Here is a 17011-nt window from a genome sequence, read left to right on the forward strand (position 1 = left end):
ATGCACCAAGCAAGCATATCTCCATTTTGGCCCCTGGAAGACCTCACCCCAAGGCCCTCCACCTAGAGCACAAGATGGATCCTCCTTTAAGTGCAACAGCAACAAGTGCTCCCCATAGAGCACAAGGACCACCACAGAAGAAGAGGAGATGGAAAATGGGCATTGTCGCCTTTCGGGAGATAAGGAGAATCCAATGTAGATACGAGCTTCTCATCCCAAAAAGTTATTTTCATAAGGTTGTTTGGGAATTCATGCAAGGCATGGAGGTAAAGGGGATGGGAAGATTTTGGGCATGAGTACGGGATGGCCCACCAGCAGGAAGGTGGACTGCTGTAGCTATGGAGGCCCTACAAATAGCTGCAGAGGGGTTTCTCATCGACTTGTTCGATGATACACAACTTGCAGCCATCCATGCAAAGCGTGTCACAATCATAGATAAAGACATGAACTTTATGATTCAGCTTCGACACGGTAGGGGAACTCCTCCATAGGTTATGAGATTAATGATGCAAGGTTTTGTAATGAGAGTTATAGCACCATAGCATCTTGGAAGGCCAAAAAATTTTGTATATCTGTCACATTGGAATATTTATTTATATATACATAATATCTCATGCGATGTGTACTAAATTCAAATAATTGAGTAAAGTTGTTTTATTTTGTTTCTTGAAACACACAACTCTTAATTTTTGTTTAACTTACAAATGCATTGAAAGTAGTAATATGTACGGATAGAAGTTATGTTATTGCTTATGCACAATCGCAAGTGTAGTACTACGCATTAAATTATGTTAACATATACAGATGTGTCATTCACGTACCACACATTATCATCACACTAACACAATCGCAAGTACAGTACTACGCATTGAAATATGTTAACGTATGCAAATGCGTCATTCACGTACCACACATTATCATCACACTTACACAAACCACACATTTATTCAATAAATATTTATTGATAGTGACAAATTAAAATATCGTATATTCATTAAGAAAAATACATACAATGGCTGATAGTGATGGTAGATACAAAAATTCGATAGCCAATAAGAACTCTCAATTGTTCCTTGGCTTTTTCATCGGTGGAGAGGAGGGGCCAACTTGCGATGAAAATATAAGTTCCTTCTTTGCTTCAAAAATGATACGCTTCCCATTTAGCTCTTTCTCCAAAAGAAGCAAATCTAACACTTTAGCAAGGTCACCTAATGTAGCAAGCACAGACATTGCTCCACCATGCATTTGATCAAACAAGTAAAGAAGCTTTGACGGCTTGATTAGCACCACCTTCTTCAAGCTAGATGTCAAAGGCATTGCTCGAAAAGGTCCAAACTTGGTCAAAGCTCAAATTTTCATGATTATTTCTTGCCCTCGTGGTGAGCACTTATTATGAAAGACCACCAAGTTTGCAACAAAGTTGTCAATGTACTCCTTCATAGCTGAATCCTTGTGTCGATCTGCATGCCAAGCTCCTCCTTGCCTTGATGCAAACTCATCTATATATAGTATGTATTGAATGACAAAGTCAAATCAAACAATATATTTAGCAACTAGCCTAGAGTTATCAGAAAGCAAGGAAACTTGACGGTAGGGTGGGTCGAGTCCCCAAGAGTCCACCGGTGAAATCTTGGCAAAAAACTATGCTTGCAGCTGCCTTGGTTCGAAGTCTGGCATCTGGGGCCACTTTTGCTGGCCCCATACACTAGACTTCCGACAGGGCATCTACAAGCATTAGAAAGTGGCCCCAAATTCCAAACTTCGAACAAGGTAGCTACAAGCATCATTTTTTGCCAAGATTTTCTCCATACGCCAAACTTCAAATAGGATAGCTACAAGCATCATTTTTTTCCAAGATTTCACCCGATGCACAACGTATGGCTAATAACACTCTTAGTAATATTTTCTGAGAGGAGCTAAAAGTCTTTCTTGATGATCTAGGGGCAACTACCATAAGGGAATGTTAGCTAATCATTTTGAAAAAAATATTTTAAGCAATGTAGGTAGTTTCACATTGCTCTTAATCTAAGGAAATGCATCTTTGGAGTGTCTTATGGATTGTTGTTGGGCCATGTGTTTAGCTTGGCTAGTATTGCAACCAACCTTGAAAAGATAAAGGTTATTGTTGTTATGAGTATGTCACGTACTCCTAAATAAGTATATAACATTTTTTCATCCTCTGGTTATTATCGATGATTTATTAATACACTTGTTAAGAGGACACTACTATTAAGGAATCTATTATTCTTTAATTGTTTGTTTGTTTCGAGTGATCCATATCAAGTATCCTTCAAGGATGTAAAGTAGGAATTAGCAAAGGTGCCAATCTTGAAAGCACCAAAAATGGGTGAGGTATTTTATATATTTTCAACGGCTATGATGTATAGTATTAGCTATTATTTAGCCTAGATTTGGAAGGAGATGTAGTATCATCTAATTGCATTTGCTAGTCATGAATTCAGGGTATCAAAGATTAATTATACCTACATGAAGAAACTATGCCTTGGGATGGTCTTTGCAACAAAGAAATTTAGACACTACATCTCGTATGAAAAGGTAATATTTTATACAAAGGTAGAGTAGTAATGCTATTTTTGAATAAGTTATAGCTGCCTGATCATGTAGTGAAGTGGCTAATCACTTTGCAAAGTTTGATTATGAAATTTGGAGTAAGCCACTAAAGTTGCATGTGTTAGAGCTATATATAGCTCACCCTAACGAGACTAGGTCTCATCTATATATATATATATAGATTGTGATAAATATGATATAGTATTTGGGAGTGTACATGCTGTGTCTCTTCTCTCTATCTCTCTCTTGCATATCTACATACCTTCTCTCTCTACATCTCAACATGGTATTAGAGCTATCATGATTGACTACAACCAATTCCTTGAAGAAGACAATTAGGAAGTATACCTATGTAGTATCTCTTCAATTCTTGATTCACGTTTTCTTCATGATTAAATTTGATGTATTGTGTATGTTATGAGCATCTTATGTTTTGAATTTTAAGCATAGAAGAAGTTTGCTCGATCATCATTTAGATTGCAAATATATTGAATTGTAGATATAACTTGCTTGGATACCCTAAAAGTTTATATTTGGGAAACTCTTAAGGCAACGCCTTTCTCAAGAGCTTTCTTCCTAGCAAATCCCTACTCAATTTGGAGATATGTGTCAAAAGTTATATTATTCAGGTAAATTGGACTTGAAACATGAAAACAAATAGGACAATAGCTTTTCGTATAGACTTCTACGACACAGGTTTCATCACAAATACTCACTCTTGAGTTTCTGCCAAAATTATCCATATCATTATCTATTCTTGGTCGAAAAGTAAATCGATAACGTTTTGATCGTTGTTCATATTTCTCATCTATGTTGGGCTGATTTATTCTCACATGCATTTCGTCTACTTTGGGTTGTTTTATTCTTGCCCACATTTTGTCTACCTTGGATCTCTTTCTTTTGGAGTATGCTTTTTGAACTAAACATTTTTCTTTACAGCATAGCTTTTGCATACGACTTGTTGTGTTGTACTTTCATCATTGTTTCGTATATGGTAAGTAGAGTTTTCGAACTCATATTGTATGTATTCTCTCTAGATATGTCAACTTCTATAGTCATTGACAGATTTCAATCTGGACAATGTTCTGTCCCTCACTTTCAAGGATAAGGATTTCATGATTCCAATTCTTAAAGGTGACTACTTGCATGATATTGTTCTTGGTAATTATAAATGTATGCCGCCTCAACCAATTGATCAAGCTCATGATAATACCCTTGTAATTCAAGGACCTAACTTTGAAGAATGGCAAGCTGTTTATAATGAGTGGGTCAGATACAACAAAGTAGCTTGTCGATATATTCTTTCTACTCGTCAAGAATCTCTTATGCTTGATATATGTCATCTTTCCACCTCACAAGCTATATGGGAGTATTTGATGTAGCAAATTTTTAGAAGAAATCTATTACACAAATATTTTATCTTTATAGTCAGCTCACTGAGTTACAATACAATATCGGAACTTCTATGACAACATGTATCGAATCATTCAAGAACGTTATCAAGTAGCTTGCTACTGGTGGTGATGCCATTCTACGAAAGCAATTGGTAACACAAATTCTTGACACTGTAAAGGATCTTGTTTATGATAATATTGTTACCATATTATCTAACAAAGATGGGATCAAATTCGATCAAGCTTGTATATATTTGATTGAATATTCACAATGACATGAAGGATGACACATAAATCAAGAAATAGTTATGATCTCACAAGAGGACACATAGTCAAAACAAATTGACCAAGATTTACTTAATGGAAGGCATCCTTTTCTACCTCCTCATGCTTTACAAGAAGGAGTCATCGTGGTGGTAACTTCTCTTGTCTCAAGTTCCCTAATAGACATTGTTCTTATTGCAATAGAAATGGTGTAATATTCACTAAGAAATTCTTCATGTTTTTTCCAATTATATTATCTTAAAACTATGTCATAAATGTTGAAGGTATTAATTGTTGTTAATATGCCCATTTAGCTCAAAATATGCATTTAAAGCTTGAGTCTCCTTCCATTGCCTCTTTTGTTCTAGAAATATCACTACTCAAGTTCTTATCCTATTTATTTTCATTTAATGCTTCATGTAGGCATGCTCTTGTGACTATAATATTTCCTTTTTCATTACAATATGTATTATCTAATTATATTTATAGCACTACTTTAGTGCTCCAAGTAGTTAACACATGCTAAAATATCTAACTCAACATGACCTAAGTCTATGCATTTATGCCACTCCATTCATTAAAACATCAATAGAAAATAAATCTCAGTTCTTGCCTTTAGAAGAAAGCCATGAGTATGTAATATGCAAATGGAATATATTAGGCCAGTTAACTAAATTTTATTTTTAAAATTAATCTCTAATTATCATTGAATAATAAATTATTAATATTAATCTTGATAAGGTCATCTTAAATATATATCCCAATTTTATGGTATTATCTATTTTGAACATTTCCATTATGCTCAAGATACCCATTCAAAGCGTAAGATAATTTTCATCACTCTTGTTTCTTAAATCCATCCATAATTTTAGTGTGGGATAATTTTTAGAATAGTAAACTGTATCAGAATAGGAAAGTGGCTCCAAACGCCAGACTTTGGATCAAGGGTCTACATGCATTTTTTTTTCAAAAAAAAAAGGGCTCTTGGCCACCTAACGAGTGTGCGTGTGAAGTTCATTGCATTCCAATAAAAGGTTATGGGTTTGCGATCACATGATGGACAGTGCATATGAAGCTGCATTAACATGATTTTGGGGTTTAAATGGGTTAAAAGTTCATTCTTCTTCTCATTTTCATATCTTGTTTTCTTTGCTTCCTCCATTCTCACTCCCCCAACCTCTATCTCTTCTCCATCTTGCCCTCCTCAAGCTTGAATGGCATGCACCAAGAAAGCATATCTCCATTTTGGCCCCGGGAGGAAGACCTCACCCCAAGGCCCTCCACCTAGAGCACAAGATGGATCCTCCTTTAAGTGCAACAGCAACAAGTGCTCCCCATAGAGCACAAGGACCACCACAGAAGAAGAGGAGATGGAAAATGGGCATTGTCGCCTTTCGGGAGATAAGGAGAATCCAATGTGGATACGAGCTTCTCATCCCAAAAAGTTATTTTCATAAGGTTGTTTGGGAAGTCATGCAAGGCATGGAGGTAAAGGGGATGGGAAGATTTTGGGCATGAGTACGGGATGGCCCACCAGCAGGAAGGTGGACTACTGCAGCTATGGAGGCCCTACAAATAGCTGCAGAGGGGTTTCTCATTGACTTGTTCGATGATACACAACTTGCAGCCATCCATGAAAAGCGTGTCACAATCATAGATAAAGACATGAACTTTATGATTCAGCTTCGACACGACAAGGGAACTCCTCCATAGGTTATGAGATTAATGATGCAAGGTTTTGTAATGAGAGTTATAGCACCATAGCATCTTGGAAGGCCAAAAAATTTTGTATATCTGTCACATTGGAATATTTATTTATATATACATAATATCTCATGCGATGTGTACTAAATTCAAATAATTGAGTAAAGTTGTTTTATTTTGTTTCTTGAAATACACAACTCTTAATTTTTGTTTAACTTACAAATGCATTGAAAGTAGTAATATGTACGGATAGAAGTTATGTTATTGCTTATGCACAATCGCAAGTGTAATACTACGCATTAAATTATGTTAACATATACAAATGTGTCATTCACGTACCACACATTATCGTCACACTAACACAATCGCAAGTACAGTACTACGCATTGAAATATGTTAACGTATGCAAATGCGTCATTCACGTACCACACATTATCGTCACACTTACACAAACCACACATTTATTCAATAAATATTTATTGATAGTGACAAATTAAAATATCGTATATTCATTAAGAAAAATACATACAATGGCTGATAGTGATGGTAGATACAAAAATTCGATAGCCAATAAGAACTCTCAATTGTTCCTTGGCTTTTTCATCGGTGGAGAGGAGGGGCCAACTTGCGATGAAAATATAAGTTCCTTCTTTGCTTCAAAAATGATACGCTTCCCATTTAGCTCTTTCTCCAAAAGAAGCAGATCTAACACTTTAGCAAGGTCACCTAATGTAGCAAGCACAGACATTGCTCCACCATGCATTTGATCAAACAAGTAAAGAAGCTTTGACGGCTTGATTAGCACCACCTTCTTCAAGCTAGATGTCAAAGGCATTGCTCGAAAAGGTCCAAACTTGGTCAAAGCTCAAATTTTCATGATTATTTCTTGCCCTCGTGGTGAGCACTTATTATGAAAGACCACCAAGTCTGCAACAAAGTTGTCAATGTACTCCTTCATAGCTGAATCCTTGTGTCGATCTGCATGCCAAGCTCCTCCTTGCCTTGATGCAAACTCATCTATATATAGTATGTATTGAATGACAAAGTCAAATCAAACAATATATTTAGCAACTAGCCTAGAGTTATCAGAAAGCAAGGAAACTTGACAGTAGGGTGGGTCGAGTCCCCCAGAGTCCACCAGTGAAATCTTGGCAAAAAACTATGCTTGCAGCTGCCTTGGTTCGAAGTCTGGCATCTGGGGCCACTTTTGCTGGCCCCATACACTAGACTTCCGACAGGGCATCTACAAGCATTAGAAAGTGGCCCCAAATTCCAAACTTCGAACAAGGTAGCTACAAGCATCATTTTTTGCCAAGATTTTCTCCATACGCCAAACTTCAAATAGGGTAGCTGCAAGCATCGTTTTTTTCCAAGATTTCACCTGATGCACAACGTATGGCTAATAACACTCTTAGTAATATTTTCTGAGAGGAGCTAAAAGTCTTTCTTGATGATCTAGGGGCAACTACCATAAGGGAATGTTAGCTAATCATTTTGAAAAAATATTTTAAGCAATGTAGGTAGTTTCACATTGCTCTTAATCTAAGGAAATGCATCTTTGGAGTGTCTTATGGATTGTTGTTGGGCCATGTGTTTAGCTTGGCTGGTATTGCAACCAACCTTGAAAAGATAAAGGTTATTGTTGTTAGATATGATCAATGCCCCACCCTCATTAGGTGCTACCAATGATCCATGGTGCTCAAAGTTGTAAGGCCCCCATTATGAGGAGAAGCCAAATGTGAGCCCGGACATTGGTTGAGTCCTGACTTGTATATCAGATGAGGTCTATGTGACCGGATGGCAAAAAGGTGACTGTTGTGGGTCTAATCTTTGGGTTAGACGGAGTGGTTAAGCTGGTAGCAACTCGAGGCACATTGCATTGAGTTGCGTGGTAAGGGAGTTAAAAGGGGCCCCTATTGTGGGGTCCGGGGGCCGCGGAAGCGGCCCCTGGCTGGGGGGTCCCAGGGGGGCCAGCGGCCCCCCTGGCGGGGGTCCGGGGGCAGCGCCCCCGGCCCGATGGTAAAGGGAATATTCCCTGGAATATTCCCTGGCCGACTAGTGGAGGCTCATATGGTAGGTCGGTCAGCAGGCCGACCTAACGACCTTCGCGGGCTATAAAAGCTAAACCCCTTCGCAGCCATCTAACACTCATCTTTCACCCAGTCAGAGTTATTGTTCCAGCTAGCCTTAAGCTCTTCACCTATCTTCTGTCTAGATCGCCATCTAAGCTTCACACAGTGGAAGCGCACGGGTGGACAGAGCCATCTTTGTATCAGTTGTTTGGAGTTAAAGAATTTTACTGATTCTCCTCTTATCTGTTGTGTACTCTCTATCTCTTTCTCAGATTCTGTTCGCTGCGCCGTGTAATATTTTACATGGTATCAGAGCCCAGGGGGTTCTAGAGATCGGAGAGAGTGCAAGAGGCAAAGGCTTCAACAGCAAAGAGAAACGATGTCGACTCCGGGAAGCAGTTCTGGCGCATCAGGAAGCGGTGCAGGAGGTGGTGCTGCTGTACCGGCTATTCAAACACTGAGGATTCGTCCACCAACCTTCAGCGAAGGCAAGTTAGATGGTACAAACTACACCTTGTGGAAGTTCAAAATTACTACTATCCTTGATTCTTATGAGCTTCTGGAGACTGTGCTGGGGACTGACGCAGAACCACAGCCTACCCCCGACCCATCAAATCCTAGTGTGATGATTCCTCCGAATGCAGATCTTCTACGAGCTTGGAAACGAAGGAATGCAGATGCATTGTGTGCCTTAGTTACAAGCTGTTCTGACAGTGTTTTGACTCTGATTCAGCATACAACCAAAGCGTCAGAGGCTTGGAATGTACTAAGGAGTCAATATGAAACACGAAACCAAACAAGGATTCAAAACTTGGAGAATCAACTAGCAGCGGAGAAGTTTGCTGAAGGAGAGACGGTTGAAGCATTCATCACTCGGATTAAGAATCTGCGCGACCAGATGGCTGGCGCTGGGATACAAAAGACTAGCGAAGAGCTAGCTCGGAGGTGTCTTCGGATTTGTCCACAAAAGTTTGATGGACTAGTAACTGCCCTTAATACTCAGGTGAGACCTCAAGCTTTGACTTTTGAGGAGTTTTGTGCATTATTAATGGAGGAGGAGTTGAGGCTGAAAGCCCGAGAAGGAAGCAACAATGGAGATGCTGCATTCTCTGCCAATGCAAAAGGCAAAGGTGTTTCCTCCACCAAAAATGATGGTGACAAAAAGAAAAAGGGCGGCAAGAAGAAGTTTCAAGGAGAGTGCTTCTACTGTAAGAAGAAAGGACATGCAATTGCAGATTGTCGTGTCAAGAAGGCAGATGAAAAGAATGGTACCCTTAAAACTAAAGGGAAAGAGACAGCCAATACGGCTGAAGCAGAGTTGGAATTATTCATGGCGACCATTGAGGAAGTGTGCTCCTCGGCGCAAGAAGAATCTACCACTGACTCTTGGGTGTTGGATAGTGGGGCCTCCCGTCACATGACCAACAAGAAAGGTCTATACAGTTCTATGCAGCCTCTACAAGAATCCATCACTGTGACGGTTGGAAATGATGCTCAATGCCCTGCTGCGGGCACAGGTACTATTTCTTTTGTTGCTGCAAATGGTGAAGTCAAAAAGCTTTCAAATGTGTTGTATGTTCCCGAAATCAGGAGAAATCTCTTATCAGTTGCTGCCATAACTGATCTTGGTCATGAAGTGAGGTTCAAGAAGACAGGTGCAGAAATTATTGATAGTGCTGGCACAATTGTTGGCAAAGGAGAAAGAAGGAACAACCTGTATGAGCTAAGTGCTCTTACAGCCACCGCTGGAGTGGGCACAAGTAAGCTTTGGCATGAAAGGTTTGGACACATCGGATTTGCAGTATTGAAGGAGATGCAAAAGCAAGGTATGGTTGCTCACCTACCTACAATAACTGAATTGAAGGAACCATGTGAAGCTTGTATGATGGGCAAGCAACAGAGAAAGGCATTTCCACAAGAAAGCAAGAATAGAGCACATGCTCCTCTAGAGTTGGTGCATGCTGACTTGTGTGGTAAGATGCCTACACAGGCCTTGGGGGGATCTTCTTATTTTATGTTGATTGTCGATGACTATAGTAGGAAGATGTGGGTGTACTTCCTTCGTGATAAGGCTCAAGCTTTTGGTAAGTTTAAAGAATGGCTAATACTTGTTGAGAATGAAACAGGGAAAAGTGTGAAGAAATTTAGAACAGATGGTGGTGGTGAGTTCAACTCAAAGGAGTTTGAAGGCTTTTGCAAGAGCAAAGGGATCAAGCGTCAATTGACGACGCCTCACACACCTCAGCAGAATGGTGTTGTGGAACGCAGGAATCGTACCATTGTGGAGATGGCAAGATGCATGCTAAAGGGCAAGGGATTGCCTAACCATTTTTGGGCTGAAGCTGTTAATACTGCAGTCTACATTCTAAATCGGAGCTACACAAAGGCTCTCAAGGGAAAAACACCTCATGAGGCTTACACTGGTAAGAAACCATCTGTTTCACATTTCAGAATTTTTGGATGTGAATGTTATGCACATGTTCCAGATGAGAAGAGAAACAAGTTACAACCAAAAAGCAGAAAATGTATCTTCTTGGGTTATAGTGATGAGCAGAAGGCTTACAAGTTATATGACCAAGAGGCAAAGAAGATCATCGCGAGCCGTGATGTGGTGTTCAAGGAGGAGCCGCATACAGTGGAGGAGGAGAAGGCAAGGTCTTCCACTTTATCATCAAGCGAAGAAGTAGTCCACTATGAACCTGTCCCGAGAGCTATCCCTATCCTTAAGGAGGAGGAAGCATCATCTTCAGATGATGAGGAAAAAGTTCACCAACCTGACATCACCCCACCGGAAAAGCCATTGCCGCGCTGGGTGAAGCAGCTCTATGACCACAATAATCCTAGGCCTGCATCTGTTGAGGGGAAGGCAGACGGACCAAGGAGGTCTCAGAGAATAGAGGAGCAAAGGAGGGCTTCTGCTCACATAGTCAACATGGCCTTGATGGTTGAGATTATGAGAGAAGTAAAGGAGCCAACTGACTTAGAAGAAGCACTTGCAGATCCATCATGGAAGGCTGCTATGCAGGCGGAGTATGACAGCATAATGAAGAATGACACTTGGGAGCTAGTGGATCGGCCAGCAAAGCGGAAGATTATTGGCACCAAGTGGATCTGGAAGGTAAAGTACAAGGCTGATGGTACCTTAGAAAAGTACAAAGCTAGACTGGTTGCCCAAGGATTTTCACAAGTTGAAGGGTTTGATTTTCAAGAGTCATTTGCCCCAACTGCCAGAATGACCACTATTCGCACGGTACTTGCAGTGGCTGCCCACAAGAAGTGGCCAGTGTACCAAATGGATGTTAAGTCAGCGTTCTTAAATGGTGACCTCAAGGAGGAGGTGTACGTGGCTCAGCCACCAGGGTTTGAGGCCCCCCATTCTGAGAACAAAGTGTGTAAACTGAAGAAGGCATTGTATGGGCTGAAACAAGCCCCCAGAGCATGGTACCAGCGGATAGATAGGTTCTTTTTAAACCTAAACTTCAAAAGATGTGCCTCAGATGCTAACTTGTATGTTTACAGGGATGGTAAAAAGTCTGTAGTGATTGTCCTATATGTGGACGACCTTCTTATTACAGGTGACTATGAAGATATGATCAACCAAACTCGAAAGGCTTTGAGTTTTGAGTTTGAAATGACAGACTTGGGCTTGCTGCACTATTGTTTGGGGATTGAAGTCTGGCAAGAGCCAGGAAAGATCTTCATCTCTCAGAAGAAGTATGCATGGGAGATCTTGAAGGCATTTGGCATGACCGAGTGCAAGGAGATAGCTACACCTATGGAGGTGAATGTAAAGTTATCCGTTGAGGATACATCAGCACTAGCAGACATTGGGAGGTATAGGAGGTTGGTCGGCAGTCTAATCTACTTGTGTAACACCAGACCAGATATCAGTTTTGCTGTTGGTGTTTTGAGCAGGTTCTCAAACAAACCTCATGAGAGTCATTGGAAGGCTGGGATGCGGGTGCTCAGATACTTGAAGAAAACTCTTGACTATGGTATCACATACAGTTTCGGAACTTCTCTTGTGGGGAACTGTGACTCAGATTGGGCAGGAGACATTGATTCCAGGAAGTCAGTTTCTGGTTATTGTTTCTCTTTGGGTTCAGGAATTTTCTCTTGGATTAGTAAGAAGCAACCAACAGTGGCATTGTCTTCTACCGAAGCAGAGTACAAGGCAGCTTGTTTTGCTGCATGTGAGGCCGTATGGTTGAGAAGGATTCTATGGCATATGGGAGTGCAGGATGAAGAACCAACTGTGCTGAGATGTGACAATCAGAGTTGCATCGCCATTGCCAAAAATCCAGTGTTTCATGCACGCACCAAACATATAGAGATCCAATATCACTATGTGCGTGATTTGATGGAGGATGGGATAGTGGAATTGGTCTACTGTCCAACAGAGGAGAATGGAGCAGATATCTTCACCAAAGCACTTACGAAGGATCTGCTTCAAGTTCATCTTCAGAGACTCGGCATTGGGCCGAGGAGATAGTTCACCTATGGGTGGACATTGAGGGGGGGTGTTAGATATGATCAATGCCCCACCCTCATTAGGTGCTACCAATGATCCATGGTGCTCAAAGTTGTAAGGCCCCCATTATGAGGAGAAGCCAAATGTGAGCCCGGACATTGGTTGAGTCCTGACTTGTATATCAGATGAGGTCTATGTGACCGGATGGCAAAAAGGTGACTGTTGTGGGTCTAATCTTTGGGTTAGACGGAGTGGTTAAGCTGGTAGCAACTCGAGGCACATTGCATTGAGTTGCGTGGTAAGGGAGTTAAAAGGGGCCCCTATTGTGGGGTCCGGGGGCCGCGGAAGCGGCCCCTGGCTGGGGGGTCCCAGGGGGGCCAGCGGCCCCCCTGGCGGGGGTCCGGGGGCAGCGCCCCCGGCCCGATGGTAAAGGGAATATTCCCTGGAATATTCCCTGGCCGACTAGTGGAGGCTCATATGGTAGGTCGGTCAGCAGGCCGACCTAACGACCTTCGCGGGCTATAAAAGCTAAACCCCTTCGCAGCCATCTAACACTCATCTTTCACCCAGTCAGAGTTATTGTTCCAGCTAGCCTTAAGCTCTTCACCTATCTTCTGTCTAGATCGCCATCTAAGCTTCACACAGTGGAAGCGCACGGGTGGACAGAGCCATCTTTGTATCAGTTGTTTGGAGTTAAAGAATTTTACTGATTCTCCTCTTATCTGTTGTGTACTCTCTATCTCTTTCTCAGATTCTGTTCGCTGCGCCGTGTAATATTTTACAATTGTTGTTATGAGTATGTCACGTACTCCTAAATAAGTATATAACATTTTTTCATCCTCTGGTTATTATCGATGATTTATTAATACACTTGTTAAGAGGACACTACTATTAAGGAATCTATTATTCTTTAATTGTTTGTTTGTTTGTTTCGAGTGATCCATATCAAGTATCCTTCAAGGATGTGAAGTAGGAATTGGCAAAGGTGCCAATCTTGAAAGCACCAAAAATGGGTGAGGTATTTTATATATTTTCATCGGCTATGATGTATAGTATTAGCTATTATTTAGCCTAGATTTGGAAGGAGATGTAGTATCATCTAATTGCATTTGCTAGTCATGAATTCGGGGTATCAAAGATTAATTATACCTACATGAAGAAACTATGCCTTGGGATGGTCTTTGCAACGAAGAAATTTAGACACTACATCTCGTATGAAAAGGTAATATTTTATACAAAGGTAGAGTAGTAATGCTATTTTTGAATAAGTTATAGCCGCCTGATCATGTAATGAAGTGGCTAATCACTTTGCAAAGTTTGATTATGAAATTTGGAGTAAGCCACTAAAGTTGCATGTGTTAGAGCTATATATAGCTCACCCTAACGAGACTAGGTCTCATCTATATATATATATAGATTGTGATCAATATGATATAGTATTTGGGAGTGTACATGGTGTGTCTCTTCTCTCTATCTCTCTCTTGCATATCTACATATCTTCTCTCTCTACATCTCAACATGGTATTAGAGCTATCATGATTGACTACAACCAATTCCTTGAAGAAGACAATCAGGAAGTATACCTATGTAGTATCTCTTCAATTCTTGATTCAAGTTTTCTTCATGATTAAATTTGATGTATTGTGTATGTTATGAGCATCTTATGTTTTGAATTTTAAGCATAGAAGAAGTTTGCTCGATCATCATTTAGATTGCAAATATATTGAATTGTAGATATACCTTGCTTGGATACCCTAAAAGTTTATATTTGGGAAACTCTTAAGGCAACGCCTTTCTCAAGAGCTTTCTTCCTAGCAAATCCCTACTCAATTTGGAGATATGTGTCAAAAGTTATATTATTCAGGTAAATTGGACTTGAAACATGAAAACAAATAGGACAATAGCTTTTCGTATAGACTTCTACGACACAGGTTTCATCACAAATACTCACTCTTGAGTTTCTGCCAAAATTATCCATATCATTATCTATTCTTGGTCGAAAAGTAAATCGATAACGTTTTGATCGTTGTTCATATTTCTCATCTATGTTGGGCTGATTTATTCTCACATGCATTTCGTCTACTTTGGGTTGTTTTATTCTTGCCCACATTTTGTCTACCTTGGATCTCTTTCTTTTGGAGTATGCTTTTTGAACTAAACATTTTTCTTTACAGCATAGCTTTTGCATACGACTTGTTGTGTTGTACTTTCATCATTTTTTCGTATATGGTAAGTAGATTTTTTGAACTCATATTGTATGTATTCTCTCTAGATATGTCAACTTCTATAATCATTGACAGATTTCAATCTAGACAATGTTATGTCCCTCACTTTCAAAGATAAGGATTTCATGATTCCAATTCTTGAAGGTGACTACTTGCATGATATTGTTCTTGGTAATTATAAATGTATGCCGCCTCAACCAATTGATCAAGCTCATGATAATACCCTTGTAATTCAAGGACCTAACTTTGAAGAATGGCAAGCTGTTTATAATGAGTGGATCAGATATAACAAAGTAGCTTGTCGATATATTCTTTCTACTCGTCAAGAATCTCTTATGCTTGATGTATGTCATCTTTCCACCTCACAAGCTATATGGGAGTCTTTGATGTAGCAAATTTTTAGAAGAAATATATTACACAAATATTTTATCTTTATAGTCAGCTCACTGAGTTACAATACAATATCGGAACTTCTATGACAACATGTATCGAATCATTCAAGAACGTTATCAAGTAGCTTGCTACTGGTGGTGATGCCATTCTATGAAAGCAATTGGTAACACAAATTCTTAACACTGTAAAGGATCTTGTTTATGATAATATTGTTACCATATTATCTAACAAAGATGGGATCAAATTCGATCAAGCTTGTATATATTTGATTGAATATTCACAATGACATGAAGGATGACACATAAATCAAGAAATAGTTATGATCTCACAAGAGGACACATAGTCAAAACAAATTGACCAAGATTTACTTAATGAAAGGCATCCTTTTCTACCTCCTCATGCTTTACAAGAAGGAGTCATTGTGGTGGTAACTTCTCTTGTCTCAAGTTTCCTAACAGACATTGTTCTTATCGCAATAGAAATGGTCACACTATAGATGATTGCTAGGAAAAACAATATGATGAAGAACACAATATTACAAATAAACAACCACGTTTATCCAAAGATTATTCTTCTTGTGACTACTGCAAAAAGAGTGATCATCCAACCCATCTATGTTTCAAGAGGCATTTTGATTTAGATTGTAATAGAGCATATGTTGCTACACATAACAACTCTACTAAAGAAGCAAATTGTACAAGTTATTCTATCTCTCTGAAAAGAATACTTCATGATCATAATGGATCTCTTTTCATTATTGATTGTGGTGCCACATGAAACATGACATATCAGTCCCCATGGCTACATAATTATCGTTCAATTTCTATCAAGAAATTGATTTATCTTACTAGTGGCATAACATCTCAAGTCAAAGGTATAGGTGATTTATATCTCGGTGCTCTTTCTTCAACAAGAATTCTGCATGGAGTTTTACATGTCCTAGATCTACAAATGAAACTTCTTTCAGTTGCAAGACTTGTGGATCTTGGTCTCTTTGTTGGTTTTGACCATATCAAGTGTCGCATTGAGAAAGAGAGCCAAACCATAGCTGTCACTCCTCAAAATGATAATTTTGTTAATTTATCTTTACATTAAGATGTTGCAAATATTGTTACAGCTCCTAGCAATCTTAACAGTAAAATATGGCATTATCGCTTTGTTCACTCTGATTTTTCTAAAAAAAATTATCTTTATCAATGTGACCTTGTTCAAGGTATGGAATTCAAAGCTCATCCTCACATGGGTATTTGTAAATATTGTGCGCTTGGAAAGCATTTTCACAAACCCTTTTCCATTTCCACCACAACTCATTCCAGAGATTTGCTTTATCTTATTCACACTAATATTTATGGACCTCTTCCTCCATCAAAATCTCATTATTGGTATTTCGTGACTTTTATTGATGATTTCTCAATATACATTATTTCTTTCTCTTGCGATAAAAATCAAAAGCTTTACTATCCTTTAAGCAATATCAAAAAGTTGTAGAGCTTCATACTAGTTATCGCATCAAGAAACTTTGCAATGATAATGGTGGAGAATACATTTCAAATGATTTTGATGATTATTGTAATAATCAGGGTATTCATCATGAATATTCAATTCCCTACTCTCCTCAATAGAATTGTATTGTTGAACGTAAAAATAGCACTTTTCCTAATGCCATGTGATATATGCTCATTCATTCTAGCTTATCTTGATGTTTTTGGGCTAAAGCAATCTTAATAGTAGTATTTACACAAAATCATCTTCCTATGATTGCTTCTGATAAAATATCAATTACTACTTGGACATGTAAAACTCTTTATGTTTCATATTTTTGAATATTTGATGTATTGCTTATATTCATGTATCCAAAGAGACTTGCTGAAAACTTAATCCTCCTTGTTTGAAAGTTATTCTCATTGGATATTCAAA

This window comes from Lygodium microphyllum, chromosome 14 (genome assembly GCF_053477565.2).
Source record: "Lygodium microphyllum isolate KBCC chromosome 14, Lygodium_microphyllum_v1.1.10, whole genome shotgun sequence".
NCBI lineage: Eukaryota > Viridiplantae > Streptophyta > Polypodiopsida > Schizaeales > Lygodiaceae > Lygodium > Lygodium microphyllum.